Consider the following 23,555-nt stretch of genomic DNA (forward strand, 5'->3'; position numbering starts at 1 on the left):
TGAAAAGAAACAAGAAAATTCTCCAAAAATGCAAATTCTCTGTCTAGAAGCAAGAGTATCATTTTAACTACTTCATCATTATGTGTCACTCCCTATGTATAGTAAATGCTGCATGACAGCTGTTTCTGAGAGACAATCAGGGACTTTTCCAATAACTATGTAATTATATTTCATTATATATATATATATTTGTGAGACATAGGGCTTTATGTGCTCAAAGCACTTAGGAGTCATTAGCTAATGCTCACAGCACCTCTATTGAATAGGTAAGACTATTGTAAGGGCAGATGGTCCTCAAGGCCACATAAAACACTGCAGTCCAAGAAAGAAACAGAGGCTGGTACCTTCCCATTTCCAAATTGCATGTTCAAGTCTCCAAACATTGTATTACACATATAACTACAGGAACACTGCTTTTAACAGTATGCCCTAACCCTCCATCTCTTGATTTTATTGACCTCCTAAACTAATACATGGAGTAATGCTATGACACTCTACCTAATTTGTCAAGATCAGCAACATTAGCCTCTATAGTTCTTACAAGGTCTTGACCTTACTTACTGAGCTAGTCCTACTGAAATTAAATTGCTGTATGAAAAGTACATTTCATTTAAAATTACTGTGAAGGGGAAGTGGTACTACTGCTTTTCAAAGTTTGCCTTTATTTAACAGATCAATGGCATTATGGTTTGGCAGTAAAGTCCATAAAGCAGCAGGGACTAAGTGCTTGCTCTGCCAAGTCCAGTCCTTGCTGTTAAAAGAATACTTTATGAAAGGGACCACTTAAGAAACCAATAACAGGACAGCATAAATAAAATTAATGAAAGAACCTCCAGACTACTTAGAGTCCATTCTGTCCATTTTTATGTGCAGAAGGAAAGAATATTTGTCTGCCATAGACAAATAGCCTTTCACAAGGGAATTCTTGGGCCCAATAGTTTTTCTCTCCTTGACCCTGCATGTCTGACAAAAGCATCTTGGAAGAACATGTAGCTACTGTGATAGCAATGCAGACTCCCACCAGTTAAGTCCTCACAAATAAATCTCATGTATGACAGATTTGGAGGAGGAACTGATACCCATCTCATCCAGAAGCTTTCCAGTGACATGTTATGTGTTCTTGTTATGTTTTCCATGAATTTGGGAAAGTGATTGGCAAGGCAGATGTAAAAGACATGGTTAGGGTAGAAATGTGTGGAAGGAAACCATATGTTCAAAACCTGACCTCTTGTCTGGATTCATTTTGCCCTGAGTCTTGGGCACCATCAGTCATGGCTCCTGGACTTCCTTGCCCCTAGGGATTGTCACTGTACCTTGATCATTAGTCAAAAAAACTTCTGAGTTATGGACAAAGAGGAAAACAGAAGGGTTTCACCTCATAGCCTATATCACAAATATATATTGCTATATTTCAGAGTTGAATGGCCAGATGAATAAACTAGGCCTTTTAATTTTGACCAATTCTGATTGAGACTAATCCAAAAAACCTAGGAAAATGCAAATTCTACTGAGCTGCTAATATGTGTGTTTTGAATTACAAAAGGAATAGCCTTACCTCCAAAAATACCAAGTTCCTTTCCTTTTATTTTTAAATTTTTGTTTGGTTTTGTTTTGTTTTGTTTCTGGCAAAAAACCATGCAAATTTCAGAGGGATAAAATATCTGACTCAAAAGACTCTTGTGAAGTCAGCAGTATAAAAAAGAAAAGTTTCTTGAAAAAACCAAACAACTGACAAACACCAATTCAGTGTTTCACTATAAAATTAAGCACAAGGTCCAGAGAAGGCAGAAATCACAGATCTGTTACTTCAAATTTTTTTAACTTGCCTCATTCCAGACAGCTTCTGGTCACCTTGCCACCTAGGCTCACCTCAAAGACTTAGACATGAAGAGAAGTAGAACCACAATTTTTGCAGAGTATGATGCTTGCATGTGGAGGGATCAAGGACCTATGCAGGCAATGATATACAAACCAAAAGCAGATCATTAGCCTTGTAAATGAAAAGAAAAAAATGGAATTATGATATTGTAAAATACAAATCAACTTGGTAAGATACACACATCCTCTGAATTTACAAATGCTTATTTAAATGCAATCTATGTTATGGTATCATTTTATGGCTTGCCAATGCAGCTAACTGATCATATAATGCCTTCAAAGGAATCTGATCATTTGCAAAAATCAATAATTACCAATATTCTGCAATTGAAAAGGGTTGGATAATAACCATTCCCTACTATTTCCTGTAGAAGGGAAGTAGGACATTCAGAATTTCTAAAAATGCACATCTAAATTATTTGTTAAACTGCTTAGTAGCATTGGAAGCCCAGATATTAGATTTCTTCTGAACTGCAAAATTACTCAGCTGAAGAAAAATTAATAATAATAATAAAAAAATTAAAAAGCACAAGAATTGAAAATAGTGGGAGATGATAAAGTTTTTCTACATGTATCTTGCAGCTATTTTTGAAGGACAAGTTAGGGTCTGAATATTGAAGCTCCGTCATTGAACTTTGTGGCCATGGTGCACACTGAGAAATAATATCTTAGTACCTAGCCAGAGCGCCCTGCTCACAGACATGAGAATAAGGCAAATGATATACAACTGCTATTAGTCACCACCGTGGCACCATTTACAACTTTAAGCACTTTGGGTGTGGGGGATTTTTTTCAGAATATTGTATTTCCAGTAGAAGTAGATGTTTTTGTGGAAAAACCAAAAACAAAAACCTTCCAAGAGCTATTAATGAGAACTTTAAGGAAGGGTTCTCAGCTAAAAGACATTATTTTTAACTTTATGACATAGCTGCTTGATCAAAGATCCTTAGTTCTGTAGTGTTGAGTGTGTTTGGAAGAACTTTTGTTTTGTGGACCTTATAACACAGATACCACAAGACGCACCAATAATGAAACTTGCAGAACTGCATTATAACAGACTGATTTTTAATATTTACTTAATCCCATTCTTCTGCATCTCTGCTTCTTCATAAGGACTAATTAAAAGCATAAGAATTAACAGTCAGCTTTTCCAACAGAAAATCATCAGTGAAGTCCCTCAAAGATATAAGTGAGAGACAATCAGTAGAAGAGCTGGCAAAATAAATATTGAAATCACATGGTTTTCAGATAATATAAAGCTATTAGAAAAAAATATATGCTGGAAAGAATTGCAGAGGAGTATGATGATACTGACTGACAAAATGTCAGGTACAATTCAGTAATTAGAAGTGTAAAGAGATGCTAACATTATATACACAGTAGTGGCTTTTGAACTGACTCTTGCCACTCAGAAGGAATATCTGAGTTCTCCAAAATCATCAGCCCAGATCTCAACAGTGATGAAGGCAAGAGAGGTTGTCAAGTGTGTGGGACAGCTTCTTTAGAGGGAGATAAAGTAGGCTGTGGGTCTTTGGTATGAAAGAAGCAAGTGAAGGGAATGCCTGAGATCATGGAGGAGGGGGGTGAATACAGAATTATTATTAAACACTTCTGGTAACACTGGACCTAGAAAGCACCACAGGTAAACCACTGCATGGCAGGTTTCAAACAAATACCATGTGCATATTTGGGCTATGTAGCTCATTATTTCATGAGTGCAAAAGAAGTTTAGACATTCATAGAAAACTCCTAAATATGTTCATGGAATAAAAATCCACTGAAGTATTAAAATATCTTCTTATCAGAGTCCCTGACATCATCAAGGGATGACTGAGTCAACCAAGAAACTCTGAGTATATATTTGCCCTGTTCTTTTCCCCTTCCATTTCCAGCTCCATTGCTGGAAATAAGATAAAAGGCTGGAAATGGTCTTGGTCTCATGCATAAAAACTGTTCTCATGCTGAAGGGTACTTTCTGTTGTTCTGCTTTGTAATCTGTATGATATGCAAAGCCCACATGTGAATGTGTGTGGTAGCTGATGGCAGTTGCTGTGACCACAGTGGGGAGATGCTCAGAGCAGGGCCACTTCTTCCCAGTCACAGCTTCCTCATCGTGCCCTTTGGTGCTAATGAACCTGAGAAGAGCGAGAGGAATTCAGATTGTTTGTGTTTCTTACTTGATTCCAGCAAATTTGTACCAGGAAATAGTAAAATTATTTTTATGAAATGGGGAGGCCAATATTTTGTAGTTTGGCTATATTTTTTCCCCTCATATCCTGATTTAATTTAACCAGGCAGTCCAATTTCAGTAATCCTCATCACTTCTTAGCTCCCTGTTTTATGTTGATGTTTATTCATCTTCTCCTGCTTGTAAAATTCACTAGTTCCCTCTCCTTAATGTGTTGATACCAATGTTCAGGGATGATATAAAAAAACAAACTGAAGGGAAACACGGTCATTTACTCCTTCTTGTCTTGTTTGTTTGCTTCAGAATTACTTGCACTGACACAAATAGACATTCCTTGTGCACAGCAAGAGATAAGGTTGGGGTTTTCTGCTTTATTTGTTCTGTACCACACATATTTCCCCCACCCACTCCTTCACTTGCTTTTGTACATGCTCACACACAGATGTACTTGCATACTATAAGGTTTCAGAGAATTTCACTCAGCTTAGGAGAATGTGACCAATGTCTGGGATGAAAAGTTTATATTTTCAGCATCACAAGTCATTTCCACTAATCTTACCATCACAGGTGGGTGTTTCTGGGAAGGGTGCTAAAGCACCTAACACTCATCATTTAAGACACTGAAATACAATTAGTGAAAGCAGTGCTATGAAGACATGGGATGTGCCATGTTGAGACAAACTATTTGCTGCCTGCTAGGTTTAGCTCCGTGTTCAAAAGTAGAGAAGTGATTTAGCTAATAGGTGATGCAGTTGTCTGTGTTTTTCTGCCTATTTCTTTCTGGAAAATGTTGGTATGGCTCATAGCTCTGCCTCATTGCTGTGTCTTTGACTACTATTTCTCATATGGGAAGCTGTACACAGATAATTTGGGTGATTTTATGAATAAAGGGATTTTTCTGAGCTTGTTGCATTTTGCTCAAGCATTCTCCCAAAGCTGTGTGTCTCTGCTGATAGATGAGTGCATCTGCAAGTTTCAAGATGTGTGGTTTCTGTGGGTGGAGTGGGATGAGTGTGGTGGGTTGAAAGAAGAGAAGAAGAAACGGTCTCCAGCATCACTGAAGTTTCTGGTGCCTCATGAATATCTGTTCTCTTGCAGGTTCTGCTTTTTAAACACTGACCTCAGGAGAAGCTCTGCAGCATGAAAAGGTTATTATGGGACTGGACACCTTGAGTCCCTTGGGGTAAATTGCTACAGAGTCTCAGTTATCAGTTAAGTCCTTGTGTTCTGGTGAAAACAGTGCAGCTAGTTCTCACTGGTGTAGTATCTGAGCGATCAAGTTTAATGAATCATTACAAATAGTTTAATCTGCACTTGCAGGTGCTATTAAAACTGGGGTTGTTTGGTGTTTTTTGTTTTGGTATTTTTTGTGGTTTTTTTTTTTTTTTCTTTTTTTTTGCCAAGAGAATTTTTTTACCTAGGAAGAACAGTCTTTCTCAGGCACAATGGTTTAAATATGGAATAGTGGGATAGGTTTTGCTCATTAGAAAGCCTGATGCTGAATTCAATATTCCCTTCTGCTAAACTTACCTCCTCCAGGATTTCAGACTCTAAGTTGAAGAGGATAAAACATAAGGCCCTGGTTAATTGCAAATAAATAGTGCCAGAAAAACATACAGATGGTACCTGAAGTTCATTTCTAAAGACTATCCAGTAAACTATGTATAATTTACATGAAAAGTATGTAGAGTAAGGAGGAGAACATTTTTTTTGGTGGTTTCTTACATTTGTAAAACAACAAAACAGCAAAAAAGGAAATAATAAATTAATACCCTCTGTCAGTGAAACTTCTTGTCTGGGAAAAGAGCAACCCGTATTTCTATTTATTTACCTTAATCAAATTAATTGATTTAACAAGTCTGAAAAATTCAGCATTCTACAGGATACAGGTATAAATATCTGGCAAGTAGAGTGTATATATTAAACTACATCTACTAGGCTAGTAAATATTTTGCTGCATTAGTTTGCTCATTCCCAAGCAATCAGTTGTGAACTCCAGTGTTGTAACGGGTCCACAGGGAACATTTGTGCTTTGGTTGGCACTTAGATTAAATTCATCAAATTATTTTTTTCCCTGTTCAAGGCTGACATTTCAAATTTTTTTTTAAAAGGTTGTGTGCCAACTGCCAAAGTCAATTAATTAAATGGTAAATCTGAAATTTGTAGGGGAAAATTATCATTCCCTTTTGCTGTGCGACCTTGGAAATGTGAACATTTAATCCACAAAACATGGTTTACCAGAGGGTCCTGATCTGCTTGCACTGAAAGTAAAAGCAAATCTTGCTGTTATGTTTTGGGAGATTAGGAATTACCTCAAGGATGGCATTTTACCCTGCATTTTCCTTCTGATTTTGATACTTGGTAGTAATGACAATATCCTTTGAAGTCCTGTTATGCTTGAGAGCTTAAAGTATTCAGCTCTTAGTAGGAGGAAGCAGTGCAAATTTGTGGAGTAATTTTCCATATATTTGAGATACTGCAGATGAGGGTAGGATGTACAGTCCCAGAATTTGCTGGCCAAAGAGCTCCATCTTAGATCTGTAAAGGAAATTTTAAAGGCAAAATTCAACAGACTTGAGCAGATGGTGATCATATTTCTACACAGCAGAAGTATTACAAATCTCTTCCCCAAACCCACACCTTCCAAGGAGTGTATATACCTTTATTGTCAGCAAAGGCAGTCTGGTTTCAAAGACTGGACTGCATCTTGCTTTTCTGGCTCCTACTCTGTATGTCACTTTTTGTACATCTCAGTGGACTTCTCATATCTTATTTGAAGCATTGTTATCTCAAGGTGCTTGAAAATGAGTGCAATGCACTGACTGTTCTTCAGGTGTTAATTCTCTGTCATTGGTTTATATTGATTTGTGTTTATTTGTTCCCTGCCTGAAAACTGGTGCAGATGAGAACTCTGTATTTGGGGCCCTGTATAAGCATGGACTAGAATTACAGCCCAAAACCAATGTAAAGGACAGTAAAAATGGTGAATAGGACAGATAGGTTTAGGCAGACCAGACACATGACCTAGTCCTCCTCTTCCTTCACCATTTGAAATTTTTTCATTCTGTGTTTTGCTATGATTTTAAGTCCAGAAATTTTTTTCAGCCTTCCTACTCCCCATTTGTTTAATAAAATTACATGCTATTTCTTTAGGAAAATAAAAGATGTCTAAAGAGATTGGTTTCCTGCACATTCAGAAATTTGTTAGGATTTGGTCTCTAATTTGACAGCTTGGCATGAGGGGGGCTACAGTTTAAGGAAAGACATTGATTAGCCCTCAGTAGTAGGGAAAAATGGTGGAAACTGCTAGTGCCAAAGGTGTTTCCCAAATACTGACCTTGTGGGTATGTAGGCACTATGCATATTAAGATACAGGAAGGTAATTTTTAGGTTTTATAGCCCTGTGCCTTCTCCTACCCTTTTGCTTTATATAGTGAATATATACCAGTTATTTCTGTTAAAGCCTGAAGTGCAATTCTTGTAATTGTCCTGCCTGTCCATATATAGGCCATGCTGCAGAAAGGAAATTTGATGTTTTCCTATGGAAAATGTACCTCCTTGTGAAAGAGACTTACGAGGCCCAGAGGGACCAAGCCACTTATGTATGAGCAGAAGTGGGAGTTCTTCAACTCTGCTTTTCTGAAATACTATTACTGTATTTAATCTTGGGGATATTTGATGTAAAACATAAGCAAGAATGCCTTCAGGAAGAAGATAAATTAAGGATGCCAAGCTGTGGATAATGCTTGGAGTCAAAGCTATTTTTGATTCCTGGTTTCTTTATACTGTAAAATTGAAGCGTTTCTATCCATGTCTAGAAGGAGATTCACTGAGATGACTAGGGAAACTTTAGTCTTAACATTTTAAGAACTTCAGATCGTGCAAAGGCTAAGCAGTAAATGGGGGGAAATTTAGAATATTGAATTAAATACTATCTGAGGCATCTAAAGTGTTTGATTGGGTCTAAAACTCAGCTAATGTGTGTGTAAATTTCCTTGCTGGAGGATGGATTTGTTGATATTTATCTGAGAGCAATGTTGGGCAGTGAACTGTGTCAAGTGATCACTTATTACAGTAATAACTGTACCATGTATGGACTTACAGAGATATAACAGTGTTTTAAATTTCTTGTAAAATCTGGCAGAGGACAAATTTGTGAATGTTTCTAGGTGATAACTAGATTACCAAGTTTTCCTTAACCAATGACGGTTATCTATATAGTTGATGTGCAAAATGCCTGTGTCTCCCTGTGATATGTGAATCCAATTGTACAGGAGATAATGAAACATGAAAGAACAAAACATTGTCGTTTTTTTCCCCTAATGTTGTATCTCAGCATTGTCTCCATCAGTAGCCTTGTCCGCAGGAAGTGTAAAGTTTCCTGCTATGATTGTTTGACTGCTGCCAATTATCAGATCTGCTTTTGGCAGCTTTCCCTCCCAACCTGCTGATTAGCTAATGTGTGGTTACTAATACAATATGGGAAACTGGTGTAAATGAAGGAGCAAAAGATTTATTAATTTCATGCGCTAATTACTGTTTGTAATATAATTATCAATACTGCAAAAAGAAATCCTGGCTTAAGAAATAGCCAGGTTTCTACGTCTTGTGAAATGAGGCACAAGATTTTTGTGCAGTAAACAGGTATATTTTCCCCTTGATACATGCACATAATTTTCATTAGATTCATAGGTTTCAAAGGCAGAAGAGACATCATTAGAATTTGGAGTCTAACTACCTGTAAAACACAGGCAAGAGGATTTCATCCAGGTACCCTTTATCCGAGTTAATAGAAAACAGGAGCCAGATCCTGGACTGGATGTACAGCAGTTTTACTCCACTAAGCTGGAATAATGGTGATTTATACCAGCTGAGAAATTGGCAGTAGACTTAAATGACAATGGATTCTTTTTTGCATAAACCTAAATGAAAATGGTCACTTATATTTTAATAGCTGTGTTGAAAGAGCCTTGCTGAGAGTGAGTTTTTTGAAAAGTATTTCAAGCTTTAGAAGAAAATGAGGGCTTTTCCAAACCTTTATGGGATGATTGTGTTCCCTATTGTAATTTAAACTTGTCCCTTCACTGAAGAAAAGACATAAATTTAGCAGAAAAAAAATTTCTCTTTAAATTGAAACATGTGCCAAGAGTCTTATTTGTAATTAAATCATGTACCAGGATTTTAGTGGGGGAAGGAAGAACAAAATAATATAATAAAAAGCTGAATATTCTCAGAGCCATGAGGAACTTGAACTCTAATGTTTGGAGATTAAAAGTCTCAAGAGCTAAAAAGTAGTCTCTGATTTCTTTCTTATGATGTATATTTGGCAAAACTAGATGTCTCATTACTCTTTTGTAGCCATCTGTATGTGTGTGTGGATGATATTATATTTATAGCAGATACAGTCTTATCATTTAGGTACAGACAGAATCCTACCTGCTCAGAGCTACAGGGTTTAAGAATGTTTAAGAATGCACAGACAATATTGACAATATTGACATGGACAATGCCTTAACATACTGTAATCTGCACAGAAACTGAGACTTTGTGGGCACCAAAGATGAATAAAAAAACGTCCATCCTGCTCCCCTAAAATGAGAGTGTTTAAAGGGAAATACCAGTGTGGGGAGAATATCCTTCAGATTCCCAATGAATTTCTGTCAGTTCTGTCTCAGGAGGAGGTGGTGGAGGCTTTTGTGTTTAGTGATACAGAAATCTGTGGCTATCACATCAACATGTAGAATATGTAGAAAGGAAGACAACTTATTTGAGCAGCTGCTTATGTGGATGGTGAGCAGAGAGAATCTTGTTTCAAAATATTCCTATTCTCATTTATAATAAATGAGCTGCTGGTTTGGCTGATGAACAGTTTGAGGTGCTTTATACTTGATGAAAAAAACTCAACAGAATCCACATTTTAATACATTTCCCATATCTTTTTCCCTTAGTGTTTTTCTTCTTCAGAGATGGAAGTCTGTTTCAATATGTCACAGTACATTTTGAAGGCACTGTCACATGGAGAAAAAACCTGATAATCTACTTCACAGGTAAACATCAGAAGACATGGTCTGAACTAAATAAACCCCAGCTTTTTCTCTTTCTTTGCTTTAAGCAGAATTAGAACACCCAATCCCTCCTTGAAAAGCAGGGTTTCTTTTGTCCCTTATCCAGAAGGATTTAAGTGTTCCCCTTCCTTAAATTAAGGATCCTTAAGTTACCTGAGGATCCTCAGGTAACTCCATTGTACCACTAAGTATTTGGAAACATCAGACTTGCCTACAAAGTTTGTAGCAACATCACACCCTTCGGCCTGTTGCAGACATCTGTCTCATGAGGAACTCGCAGCTGCTGAACTGACCATCCATAATGTCTAGGCCCAAAGTTAATTCAGCATTCCATAAGAAAACTGAGAAAAAAATAACTGCTTGTCTCTTTTATGCAGCCAGGCAAGAGCACGCATCTATCAACAGTATCTTGAATACTCTCCCTTTATGAACATCAGACTGTTAGCTCATGTTAGATACTTCTGTAAAATGGATCATCAGGGATGAAACACTTGGAGCAGTGGCTTGTGAAGGGGAACAGCCCTTTGCAGCCCTGTATGAGGAGGTGATGTACTGCAGCACGTAGAGGCCACTGCTCCTCATCCTGCCTCATCATTTCTGCCCAAAGGTGTGCATAGAGTGTGCCAGCATTTTGCACAAGGAGAGACAAGACAAAATGTGAGTTCCTTGCAGAAGCCAGGCAAGAGAGGCTCTGACTGAGGTCTGAATAGCATATTGTGTAATTGCATGTTACTCGTTATGACCCTGTGTTTATTGCTTGGTTCACTCCTACAGCTCTCAGACCATTGCGCTGACTTCCAGGAAACTTAAAAAATATTGTTTCCCAAAAGCTGAAGTTAAGTGATTGTCATAGAAAAAATAGCTGTTGTTTATGGTCTTGTCAAATTAAGTTCAACTTCAGTAACCATGACATGAAATCTGTACCGGACAGTCTCACCAGGGAATAAAAAGGCTTATTCAGCCTAGTCATATACAAATATCAGTAATATAAAATTCTGACAATTGTAAGAGAATTGCATTCACAGCTTTGCACTTTCAGCTTGATGAAAGGTGATAAAACATCAGCATGTATATAGTTCCATTTTGTCATTTGCTTGTGGAGTACTTCCTGCTCACACTAAAATTAAAATTTAAAAGACTTTCACTTTTGAGGAAAAGAGCATTATTGAAGAGAAATTCTCTCTGGCAAATTAATAGATAAGGTCTGCCATGCTAACTCAAAAAAGCAAGCTAAAGGTAAAAATTGAATCTCTTTATCACAGTTGAGTCATTTTTCTAAACTGGGGAAGTAATATGGGATGGAATATATAGGACAGATTCTCTTACAGAAAGTGCTTTTAAACTTTAAAAGATCCATAACTAATATTGGGAATGCTTATAAATGACAGTCTTCTCTTTTAGATTATGTTGCATTTATTACATTCTACCAGGACTTTATGGCGACTCTCAAGGAATTAATGTTATATTTATGATAAAAATACGGAGCTGCTTCTAAATAGCATTTTCATCATATTAACTGTTGCCTAGATAACAGGCATATCTCCTCGAGCACCTCTATTCTGGTTTAGCACTACAGCTTGCAAATTAATACAGTGATTATAAGACAGCAAAGCTATATCACTTACCATTTCATTATTGTTCAAGTCAAAATCCGTATTTTTTCAGTTTTCCCTAGGGTTACAAACTGGATAGGGAAATGTTATCATCTTGCAGAATAATCTCTCAAGACTCACTCTCTTTGGTGTTAAGAGGAGCCGTTAATCATATTACAATAATTTTCATATTAATAGGTCCTGTGTAAAGACAGAGTTAATGCTCTCCTTCTACAGTCAAACCTCCAACACAGTTTTTTTATATACATATATGTGTGTATATATATATGTATATATATATATATTTAAATCTGCTTGGAACTAGATTAGCACAAAAGATATCACGTCCTACTCACTGTATGAATCAGGGTCAAATCAACAGCAAACCCTTAAATTTTTAATCAAAATGGCAATCTGTCATCCCTAAGAGAGTTAAATAACGTTTAAGTGAATAACATGAATATGTTTTAGTGGAAAATGCATGGGAGAACTTACTGCAGCACACAGAAAACATTCCATGGAATATCTAGAAGATAATTTCGTCCTTGCATGAGATGCTGTGATGCTAGCATGCATATCCACTCTAAATTAAAAATCATTTTCAGACGTGAATTTTGTTTTCTGAGGAACCAGTACACGCTTTTATTTTTGTGATCTCAGATACTGTAGTTTTCTGAAAGCTTCTCATATAGTGTTGTACATTTAATAATGTAATGTTACTTAAACTCAAGGCATTTTCTGATATTTTTCCTTTTTTCCAATCTGCTGACCTGAGTAATGCAATCTGCTCAGAAGAAGTTCAGTGTGAATTTAAGAAGCTGTCCAAGGGGTCAGGTGTTTGCCTAATTTTGAGCAGCCTGAATGTGAAACAAAGGTGGGTCAGGTCTGCAGGGACTTGGGGGTGACCCAGCTCTACTCCTGCTCTGCTCCTGTGCTCCCTGGCTCGCTGGGAAGACTCTCTGTGTGGGAGCCCAGGCACTGAGCTGGAGTCGCGGATAATGAGCCCCATGGAGAGCAGAATGGAGACTGGAGCACGATGCTGACTTAATGTGGCAGTTTGGCTCCTGAAGCTGGTCAGCTTAGCCCAGGAAGGAGCCCGCTGCCTCTTCCTCGGCGGTGTGGGAAGATGCTCCCTTGGTAAACCTTCACTTGCTGTCAGCATCCGCTCTCCTTTTGCTAAGCCCTTTTACCGTAATGATGCCATCTCTCTCAATGTCCTTTATTATTCTCCTCTCTGTCATTCCCAGGGGGTCTGATTAAAATCAGTGTAAAGCTCTCTTGGATTTTACTGGCTTTCGTACTCTCCCTCTGCTCCTTAATTTGCCTTTTTTTGCTGTTTTTAACTGCTTTCTGTTTAGGCTCAGTTCTGCTGTGTTCTAAACACCCCTCATCTTTCCCCACTTTGGTGTTTTTGTATTTTATTCCTATTCCTGACCTGCTCGACAACTGTTAAATTACTTAGGCAGTGAGTAAAACGCAGATTAAAGAAGTGCTTTCAGCTTTGAGCTAAAATGTGTTGACAGGTCTCACAAGAGGCCTAGAGGAGACATGGGAGAGTGGCATCATTTTGGGAGAAGAAAAACTAGAAAAATGACTCTCATCAGATCTGAGGCCTTACCGCGATTCTGTGGCAGCACTCCTGGCTGCCTTAATGAGGTCATGAATCCACTAGCAGTGTGTAGAAACAGTTTTAATTGGTGATAATTTTAACACTTGTTTAACAAAATTTAAGGCAGCTGGAATGGGGTTCTATCTGTGCTATACTGGTGTAAATCAAAAGTAATGTTATTCAAACTTATGTTCTTCTAGAATAGCAGCACTTTAACAGAAATCAGATTCTAAAGCACTCCTGAATTTCAGATATTATACTGTATTTCCATTTATAACCTGACATAATTCCCACACAGCATATGGTATTAATCTGGTGTAAACACCATGTTATGATGATACTCAAACACATACAGCTGACATGAAAATGTCTTCAAGTACAATATTTCCAAAAGCAATTATGTCTATATGGTTGGTAGTTAGTTAGCTTGTGTGAAGTTTTATTTCTTATTCATACATATATTAAGGTTCACAGGATGAAACATGTATAAAAAAGGAGATATTTTCATTGTTTACAAAAAAAAAAAAGGGAAAAATTCAGTAGCCTACTTATTTTGGCCTGTTGGGCTTTTGTAAGGAAATCTCACCTTCACGTGAACACAGGATTTTTACAGTTTGCATTAAAGGGTAGATATATAGATGAGTGCAAGGAATACAATGACACAAATTGAAACTGATGATATTTTTGCTAGAGAAAATGGACTCCAAAATAATTATTTAGGGAAATTTTGCAACTCTCAGAGAAGGCAATACTCTTGATGTGTGAATGCCTGAGACATAATCTCTGTTGGTAACAAAGCATTTTTCAATGTTGTCTGATGAGAGGGGTGGGAGACCAGCACCCTTTGTCCAGGCAGATGCATATGTGAAATCTTTAAAAAAATTGCCTAAGATTGGAGTTGAGCCAATCATTTTTGTTGAAATGAGATCAAGAAAAGCATGTCTTCTGGAAAGTAAATGCTTATGGATGGTAATATTTTTGCTTGAACACTTGCCAGTAGGGCCTGATTTACAGGTAGTGTAACTCTTCTAGTGCCATCTCACCCTTTTGAGATTAAATTATTTATTAGGATGAAGTGTAGCTTTTTCACAGATTGTTTCTAGCTCTCTACCTGGTACCTAGAGTTTCAAAATTTTTAGCCTTTCCTAGCCCCTTTTCTTCTTCCTGAGGATACTTTCTTAAATAGATTCCTAAGACAAAGAAAATAAGGCAACCTCAGTATCACATTCTTGTAACAGAAAGGAACTGCAAGAAACTGCTTAACAACCAGCTCTGCACTCGTTAGCTTTAGTATAAATCTGCAATGACTTTATTTTTATTACTTCATACTGGCACTACAGTGAATAACAGTAGGTTAGACTGTTGATGGCATTGTAAAATGAGCATTTCCATCTCATGCCTATTATCCAAAACAATATCTTAGTTTTAAAAGAGACAGATAAAAAATTTGTAATGGGACAAGAATAAATCTGGAATAACTCCGCTGAAAATTTGCACCCGTGTGACCAGGAATTGAATTTAGCCCACTTTGCTGAATCCCTTTTAATGGTTTCTGCACATTCAAGCATCCACCAGAGATTAGATGGAGGCAGCAGACCCGCCGCTATCTGCGATGCAGGCAGGACAGCCGGGGTGAAAGGGTAACGCATTATCACACTGCGCCACCTGGCCCATCCAACACAATTTGAGCAACTATAATTGTATTGATTACTTCTTGTGCTCATGACTAATGACCTCTAGCTGCAACCTTGCATTTTCTAAATCTTTTATATTCTGATTTAATAATAAGATTTGATTAAAAATTGCCATTAGCCAATGCCAATGATTAGTCAGCAAGACTCAATGCTGCCAAGTTCCAATGAGTTTCATTATTCTGGAATTAAAAAGCACAGAGAACTTCTCTGGGTTAATAATACAATGATTCTGTCTCAATCAGGAATGAAAGAAAACAGCTCTAATATACAAATGCAGCAAAATGTGTGGCTATTACTAATAGCCACATTTTACAGAGAAGTATTTGAAGAATTAAAGGGACTTTGTCACAGATGGCAGGGACAGTTTGCTTTTGCTTTTTATATTTGATTGGAAAGCCAATGTCAGATGGTGTGTGAGGGGGCATTTTCCTAAGGAAAGACATTTCCTTTGGTGCAACAAGAATGTGGGGCTTATTCAATTTCTCCATGAGAATCCCCGCCTCAACAAAACAAGGCAAAGTGTATGTTGGCAAAAATGGATAGTGATGGTTTTAGAAAATGATAAGAGGTTTGTCTAGGTTATTTACCTGCTGAGAATATATTTCACTATGTATTTTTTTTTCATTAAAGAAAATGACTTATTAATTAAAGGATATATTGTCACATCTTTCACAGAAAATAAAAAAAAACAACCCTGCCATCTTCTTTCAAGAAGGTAAGATATTTAAACACATACTAATTTTTAGACATGTAGCTAAATCCTGCTAAAGAGTATTAGGCTGAGGAGAAACTTAAGTATATATCTAAGAGCTCTGCTGGATCTGAATTGGCTTTGGTGTTTCTGTATTTGGGGTGTGCTAGAGGAGATGCTCTGTGGGGGGAACATCTGCCATGGGATGTGATGTTCCCTCAGATACCATTGAAGCTGATTGAGGACTGGGGGACACTGGAGTCAGTGAGAGCTCAGAGCACTCAGCACCTTTCAGCTTCAGGTCTCTAAATAATAAAAGACTCTTGAGACACAGAAAAAGCATTTCCTGCCTGTCACAAAAGAGCAGGAAAGCCACCATGTCTCACTTTCATCCTCCAGAAAACATACCATGTCCCAAACGTGAGTCCGATAAGATTTTTAAAGTATTAGAAAAAGAAATAACTTTTTAAAATTCTGCTCACATAAAATCTTGTATTGGGTTTGCATGCCAAGATTTTGATAGAGGGGGGTGCTACAGAGGTGGCTTCTGTGAGAAGCTGCCAGAATCTTCCCCATGTCTGGCAGAGCCAATGAGGACTGTTTCCAAGACAGACCCACTGCTGGCTGAAGTTGAGCCCATCAGTGATGGTGGTGGAGTCTCGTGGATGGTGTAGTCAAGAAGCAGAAAACCCCACCAAACTGGGGTGCAAGGAAGGAGTGAGGATATGTGAGAGGAATAACCCAACACACGCCAAGGTCAGTGCAGAAGGAGGGGTTTGGGCTGTTCTAGGTGCCAGAGCTGAGTGAGACAGGCTGTGCCCCTGCAGCCCATGGAGGTCCAGGATGGAGTGCAGATCCACCTGCAGCCCATGGAGAAGGGGATGCCTGAAGGAAGGTGTGACCCCATGGGAAGCCTGCACTGGAGCAGACTCCTGCCAGGATCTGTGTCCCTGTGAAGAGAGGAATCCGTGTTGGAGCAGGTTGGCTGGCAGGACTTGGGATCCTCTGGGGTACAGTCTGGAGCAGCCTGTTCCTGCACGAGTGCACCCCATGAAAGGGACCCATGCTGGAGCAGTTCATAAAGAACTGTAGCCCATGGGAAAGACTCACATTGGAGAAGTTTGTGGGGACTCTCTCCTGAGGGGTGGACCACATGCTGGAGCAGTGGAAGAGCATGAGGAGTCTGCCTGCTGAGGAAAAAGGGACAGAAAAGGACAGCATGTGATGAACAGACCATAGCCCCATTCCCCCTCCCCCTACTGCTGTTGGGAGGGAGGAGGCAGAGAAATCAGGAGAGAAGCTGACCCTTGGGAAAAGGGAGTGTTGGAAGAAAGGTGTTATAAGATATGGGTTTATTTCTCCATTTGATTTGTGATAAATTAAACCAATTTCCCCAAGTGCAGTCTGTTTTGCCAATGATGGTCACTGGTGAGTGATCTCTCTCTGCCCTCATCTTGACCCATGAGCCTTTCATTATACTTTCTCTCCTTTGCCCAGCTGAGGAGGGCAGTGATAAAGCAGCTTTGGTGGGCACCTGGCACCCAGCCAAGGTCAACCCACCACAAATCTTTTGTCACCTTCAGGAACATAATTTCAAAATATTCTTTAATAAAGTTTGCTATTGGCAACTGTTGTTTTCCTGGCTTATTATAAGAGACTTTAAAATGTTTCCATTAATTAAGGCTGCTTTTATGGACTACATCCATTTAGTAAAATTGCAGAAAGAAGTGCTGCCGACACATCTGCCATTGACTTCTGTTTGCCTGAGCATTTTATACCCCCGTGAATAGCACAGTGGGGAGAGAAAGCCTGTGATGGAGAATGATAGAAAGTGGTGAATTCTGTCCAGCAAAACATGGAGGTCAGGAGAGACTCAGCTGATTACATACTCATGTTTTCCAGGATTTCATGAGGAGAGTGGAAAGTTGGTTAAACTCTGGTTACAACAGAATAGCGCTCTTAAAATGTGCTCTTTTATAATATACATGAAATACTCAGAAAATAAAAATGCATAAAATGTCAGTTTGAATGTATGAGATTGTGTTTTGTGGGATCAGGCAGGAAGGAGGTTGATCTGATCATCTCTGTATTAACTTACCAAGGTTTTTATACACCCTCAGCTGACAGCATTACTAGCCAGATTATAATTATAATTACCTTGGCTTCATCTCAGTGTTTATCTGCCATGACACCCACCCAGCCACCTGCCTGCTATTAATTCATTCAACACTAACTTCATCTTTTTTTCCTTTTATCTTGTTTTTTCCTGTTATCCTTACTTTAAAAAATGTGTCCGTTATTAGAAACAAACTAACACAATATTTGTTTGTCCATGACATCACATATTCCTTTGTTTAAAAAAAGAGAAAAAAACAATCCAGAATTCTTCAGATTATAAAAATAACCTGTTTGTATTTTATAGTGAAAACTGGAAAGATCTGGCATTTATAGTGAAAACTGGAAAGATCTGACTCAAAAACTCAGAACAGCTGATAATCTTCTTTAAATTGAATCTCTTTTTTTCATCCATAATACTGCCAGATATTCAAATAAGAGGAAATTCATGACAAAGGGCAATAAGCACGATACACAGTTGGCTTGTAGGATTCCACTGTGGGTGCAGTTCTGTATGAATGTTGGATATTTGTTGCTGTTGTTGCTGCTGAGGTGTTGAAGTTTTTTATTTGTTCAGACAGAAAATTGTATGTCCAACTTTCCTGTAAAATGATGCTTAAAAAAAAAAGAGGAAGACAGTAAAGCTTGAAAGAACAGCCATGCCCACAGTGCTTAAAGCCTTGGAAAGACATTCTGCTATGCTGTTTATGGGACAGAAAGCACTTCTCAGTATGCCAGGAACGGTGAACTGGTGCAGTTTTGTGGATGTCCTTTTGGATGTTTGGTGAGTGGTAGATTGAAGAACACATTGTAATGTGTCAGAGGAAGCTAATTATAATAATGGCTTGGGGTCAGATAAATGCTTCACTATTTATCTGACCCAACCACTGTTTATTATACTCCTTGTGTCAACACATTTTTACAGAGTGAAAATTAGCAACTAATTAATTTAATTTCAGGAGTTAATGTCACTGTAAAGAAAAAAAAAAAAGCAAGGTTTATATTGAATAGTGATGTTTCTAGAACAGAGAATTGTAAACATTGAAGTGAAGGGTCTTTAAAAGCAGCTTTGAACTGAATAATGTAAAGGTCTGATGCTGTGATCATTCATCAAGCATCAGTTCATCAAACTGTGCTTAAGTATCTGGTCAAGTCTTGTTCAAATCAAAAGCACCTGTTTAAATGCTTTCTGCACTGGGGTCTTAGACCCTGCTCAAGCAACATTTCTGACTTTGCTGGCCTGCTTCCCTGGGGAAATGTGTCAGGGTGAAGGCCTAATTGCCCGTATTCCTCTCTCATCTGTTGATGCTCCTTTTTCCAGTGGCATTTCTGCTCTCTCCCAGTTAAAAGTTTGGAAATGTCAGAATCTAAGACACTACTCAGACCTCTGCACAGGTTTTGGGGGCACAGTTCAAGCAAGCAAGTGAAGGTAGGGAATTTTCTGAGGGTGTGTAATATTGCTTATTATATTTTTCAGCTTCCCAAATTAGGCAAGCTGCTCTTTAGCATTTGTTCCTGATGTCTTTCAACCACACATTCTTCCTTTACCATAACCCACAAAGACACAGTGACATCTTGAGTATATGGAGACAATAATTCTTTGCATTTTTACAATCATTTTAATGTGAAAACTTTAAGTGCTTTAGGACCCACTAGAGCTGGATATTTTCCCATCTTTCCTTCTTTCTATATTATTTTCTCATATTGCCTTTCCCATCTTTCCTCTCCTCTATCCTTGTACTCTTAGATGAGGTCAGTACTGGAGCAGCTTAGGCACATTTTGCCCAGGTTCTGGACAATTTCTTTGCTTTCACTCCAAGCTGTGTGGGACAATGAAATCTCTTCTTCTCCTGAAGGCCATAAGAGAGCCCCAGTGTGTCCCAGCTGGATCCCCATTCTTAGTGAGTGAAGGTCCAGGGCTCCAAAGAACACTGCAGGCTGCAGGTGCTGAGCAGTTTTCTACAGTTGAAGTAGCCAGCCCCAGGAGATGCAAAAAATCTGTGGCAGAGCTTAGAAAACAGATGTCTTAGCTGCTTTTCCTAGACATTAAACAGCTTTTACTCCCAATGCGCAATCAATGATTGCTGTGATTTTTATATTACCTTTTAAAATTCTGGACCACTGCATGGAGGAATCATTACTTTTAGATTTACTTTTTCTAATGATAAATTCAGGAAATATTTTAATAGTTGCAATTATCAGAGCACAGCTATCAGTCTAAAATTTTATTCAGCCCTGTGCTGATTTGGCACTCTGGCTGGCGTGGCTCTGTCTTCAAAGCCATCTTTTGTGTCAGATAGCAACTGCTACAAGGGAAGTATGTGCAGCTACAGCTTTCACCAAGGCATTGACAGCTCTGAGGCTGGGGACCAAGAGGGCAATGCATAGGTCTTATGATCTTCCTCATCTCGTTGAAAAAGGTCACAGAAGTCATCAGATTGACTGCAGAACATTCCCTCTGAGCAATGCACCTTTTGTACTGCAGAGATGCTGCTATTTTTGAAGCTGTGGTCCATGTGGAACACAAATCTTTCTTTAGCTTGTATATCAATGCATCACAAATGCCCTCAGGGGAGAGGGAGAGGCTTCCTGTTCAGTGCAGTATTTCAACAAAATATTCTAAATTAGACTAATGTAAAATAGGCAAGAAAATCCATTGCTTGATTTGGTTCAATTTGGTTCCTTCTTTCGAAAAGCAAGTCAAGGAGGAGAGACATAGAGATCTTTGATTGTGGTCAACAAATGCACTTGCTTCTTATAAAGAGGTAATAATAAAAATTTTCTTATTGATATGGATTGATATAATGGAAACCTTTGTATTCTTTCTATATTGCAAAAGTCATCAGGTTAAAATGGGTTGGAGAAGATGGTGCTGTAGGGACAGCACGGGGTACCATGGACCATGTGCTTTAGAGGAGGGCCTTGGATATATCCCATGTCCTCTGCTTTTACTCCATGAGCCTTGTACAAAATCTATATTGTAAAAAATATCACTCTGTGGAAAGGATGAAAGATTTCATGAAGTATATAATACCCTTGTTCAAGAAGTATCTGCAAAAGGGTCACCTAACAGACAAATCTTCCATTATATACTTTATAAAGATAGAAAATGGCCCTTCATTTCACATATGGGTGGGAGTTACAAATGGAAAAGCTGCTAAAAAATGTGCAGTCAGATGTGTCCAAGAGTATTTTCTTCTGTACTGTCAGAAAACAGTGAAATATTGGTTTTTGAATCACAAATGTTTTCCTGTTGACCTGCAGCCTTTGGAAACACTTGATGAATAGATCAACACTCATCCTCCATGGGTATTTGCTGTGTCTCAGTGTAGGTTTGCTAGCAAATGTCCCTGCCACAAACAGGTGTCTTGTCTTCAGATGCTGGCTCTGACCCCCAGCTGATGCAAAAATCCCAGTCCTGCTAATCACCTGCACTGCACCTGAAGGAGAGGAGTGAGCTTCCTGGAGGCCTGAACTGCAATGACATCACATCTTAATCAAGAGCGATGATCAAAAATGACTGTTTAGTTCCGTCTCTTCATCACTGAATGAACACCATGAAGACTCAATAAGGCTGAGCTTTGTTACTAGGCTTGTTTGATCATCAATATGTGAATACTCAGAGGTGTGAATAAACCCAATATGGGAGGAAAAACCTCACCAAACAAATTATATTTAATGCCTAAAACATGCTTGCTGTTTTTTAGAAACAGCATTATGAACTTTCTTTACTAGATTTAAAATCCATTTAACATTTGATGTCTATTTACACAGAAATCAGAAGAAAAGCTCTAGAACTTTTTCTGATTTCTGTGGCTTTTCTACAGGCTCTAAATTTTATTTATGAGTAGGTGCCTTTATCAGTCAATACTTCATTAATAATATAATTTTTGCTGTCACTTTTTTGTGTTGTTTGCTTCTGTAAAGCATGGACTTTTTTTGTCATGGTATTGGAAGACGTATGAGATGCACATTTGAGTATGAACCTTCAGGCCTGACTAGAATAGAAAGAAATAATAGTAAATGATTTTTAGCCATTGTTTTATGTTGTGGGAAAATGTGCAGGAAAAAAAAAATCATGCTAAACTGACGTGTTAAACCGCTGGAAATTGACCCAGACAAAGTTCTCAAAATCAAGATAAGCCAAGGCTGTTGCTGGTTACTTCTTAATTAACTAACTGAAGCATACACAGCCAATAAAATCTAACTTTTGCAAGGCAAATAACCCTGGACTTTTATGGATGTCAATAAAATGAATGTTGTCTGGAAGATATTCATTAACCAAGGGAAGATGTCTGTAGAGGCTATGGTCCAGAAAGTTGGTGGATTTAATGACACAGGCACAGAAGATTGTGTAATAAAGTGAGTGGAGCCGGTAAAAGAAAAGAAGTAGCATTTCTTCAGTGTGAATATGTTTCATTAAACCAGCAGTAAATTGCATGGACTTTTATTGTTTCTGGTCTACATTAGCCAGGGTCTGTCTAATGTTAGTGGGTCTACCCATTCATTTTCAGAACAGTAAGACTGGTTTACTGTTCCTCACTAGGCGAGGGGTAGATGACTAAAATATGGATGTCTACTGTGCATGTGGGAAGGTGAAGAAAAGCATTTGTGAAACAGCAACATCTCAGGTATGTCTAATACCCCTTTTCTCCTTTTTGTAATTACATGGTTAAACAAGAAAAATAGAAATACTTACCTTTTCAGATGTGGTTTATTCCTATCCTGACAGTGTTCTCCATGCAGTTTGGAAACATCCTCATACTGCGACAGACGAAGGAAGGAAGGAAGGAAGGAAGGAAGGAAGGAAGGAAGGAAGGAAGGAAGGAAGGAAGGAAGGAAGGAAGGAAGGAAGGAAGGAAGGAAGGAAGGAAGGAAGGAAGGAAGGAAGGAAGGAAGGAAGGAAGGAAGGAAGGAAGGAAGGAAGGAAGGAAGGAAGGAAGGAAGGAAGGAAGGAAGGAAGGAAGGAAGGAAGGAAGGAAGGAAGGAAGGAATTTAGTTTCTGGACAATCAAAAGGATCAGCCTAAGGAGAAAAATGTCAGTGTGGTCAAGAGCAGCATCGTGTATATACACTGGTGTCATTTCTGAGCCACCTGTGCCTCTGCTCTTTGTCAAGCTGTGAGGGGGCTGGTGACCTCCCCAGTACTGGCTGCCTTTCAGAAACCCCCATGGTGTTCTGAAGCAATGTGATGACTAAAGATATTTCTTCAGGGCGTAACTGCTTTGGGATTTGATAGCTCTTCAAGTGATACATGATGACCATGTGATTCAATATGTTCTAGTGGCTATGTGACTACTGTGCCAGAATAATGGTTATATCTGGGTCTTTTTGCTTATTCTTGCCCCAAAACCTCCTTGTTCTTTGCAGAGAGTGCAACATTTTAACTTCTTTTTCCAGTTTCATTGTAAGGTAAGCCAGTAGCAGAGCCAGGACGAGAGCCAACATCTCATGAATTTCATCACTACCACCTTCAGTGTCTCTTATTGTTTCCCAGTTGTTGGCTGAGGTGCTGGTCCATGCTTCCTTATATGGACCAAGTAATTTTTTAGATAAAAAAATGTCTGGATCCTGGAGTCTTCAGTTTTTAGTTACCAGGTGCGTCATGTGTCATGGAAAAATGGTAGTTTGGCATACCAAACTATCCATTTTGTCTCCAAATAAAATGAAAAAAGGCTGGAAAAAGCCCAAGAAGGTCAAGTAAATTAAAAATATAGGTTAATG

General features: G+C 38.4%; 2 long non-coding RNA genes across 3 annotated transcripts in view; one reads left to right on the forward strand and one right to left on the reverse strand.

Annotated features, from left to right (window-relative positions):
• The window catches only part of LOC135296078 (uncharacterized), a 154,571-nt gene that overhangs the window by 85,318 nt on the left and 45,698 nt on the right, over positions 1 to 23,555 (forward strand). Inside the window, exons 10-13 of one of the 2 annotated variants that reach the window (XR_010358130.1) lie at positions 5,165 to 5,249; positions 10,015 to 10,113; positions 10,509 to 12,597; positions 22,379 to 22,463. This is a non-coding gene — a long non-coding RNA (uncharacterized LOC135296078). Of the gene's footprint in view, positions 1 to 5,164; positions 5,250 to 10,014; positions 10,114 to 10,508; positions 15,677 to 22,378; positions 22,464 to 23,555 lie in introns of those variants that run through there. The other variant, XR_010358129.1, reaches the window with a different exon arrangement.
• On the reverse strand, positions 1,709 to 22,622 carry LOC135296081 (uncharacterized). The gene is made up of 3 exons (XR_010358133.1): positions 22,532 to 22,622; positions 6,379 to 6,604; positions 1,709 to 1,948 (listed from the first exon to the last, which is right to left on the reverse strand). It is a non-coding gene; the product is annotated as an uncharacterized LOC135296081 (long non-coding RNA).

Source organism: Passer domesticus, chromosome 3 (assembly GCF_036417665.1).
Source record: "Passer domesticus isolate bPasDom1 chromosome 3, bPasDom1.hap1, whole genome shotgun sequence".
Classification (NCBI taxonomy): domain Eukaryota; kingdom Metazoa; phylum Chordata; class Aves; order Passeriformes; family Passeridae; genus Passer; species Passer domesticus.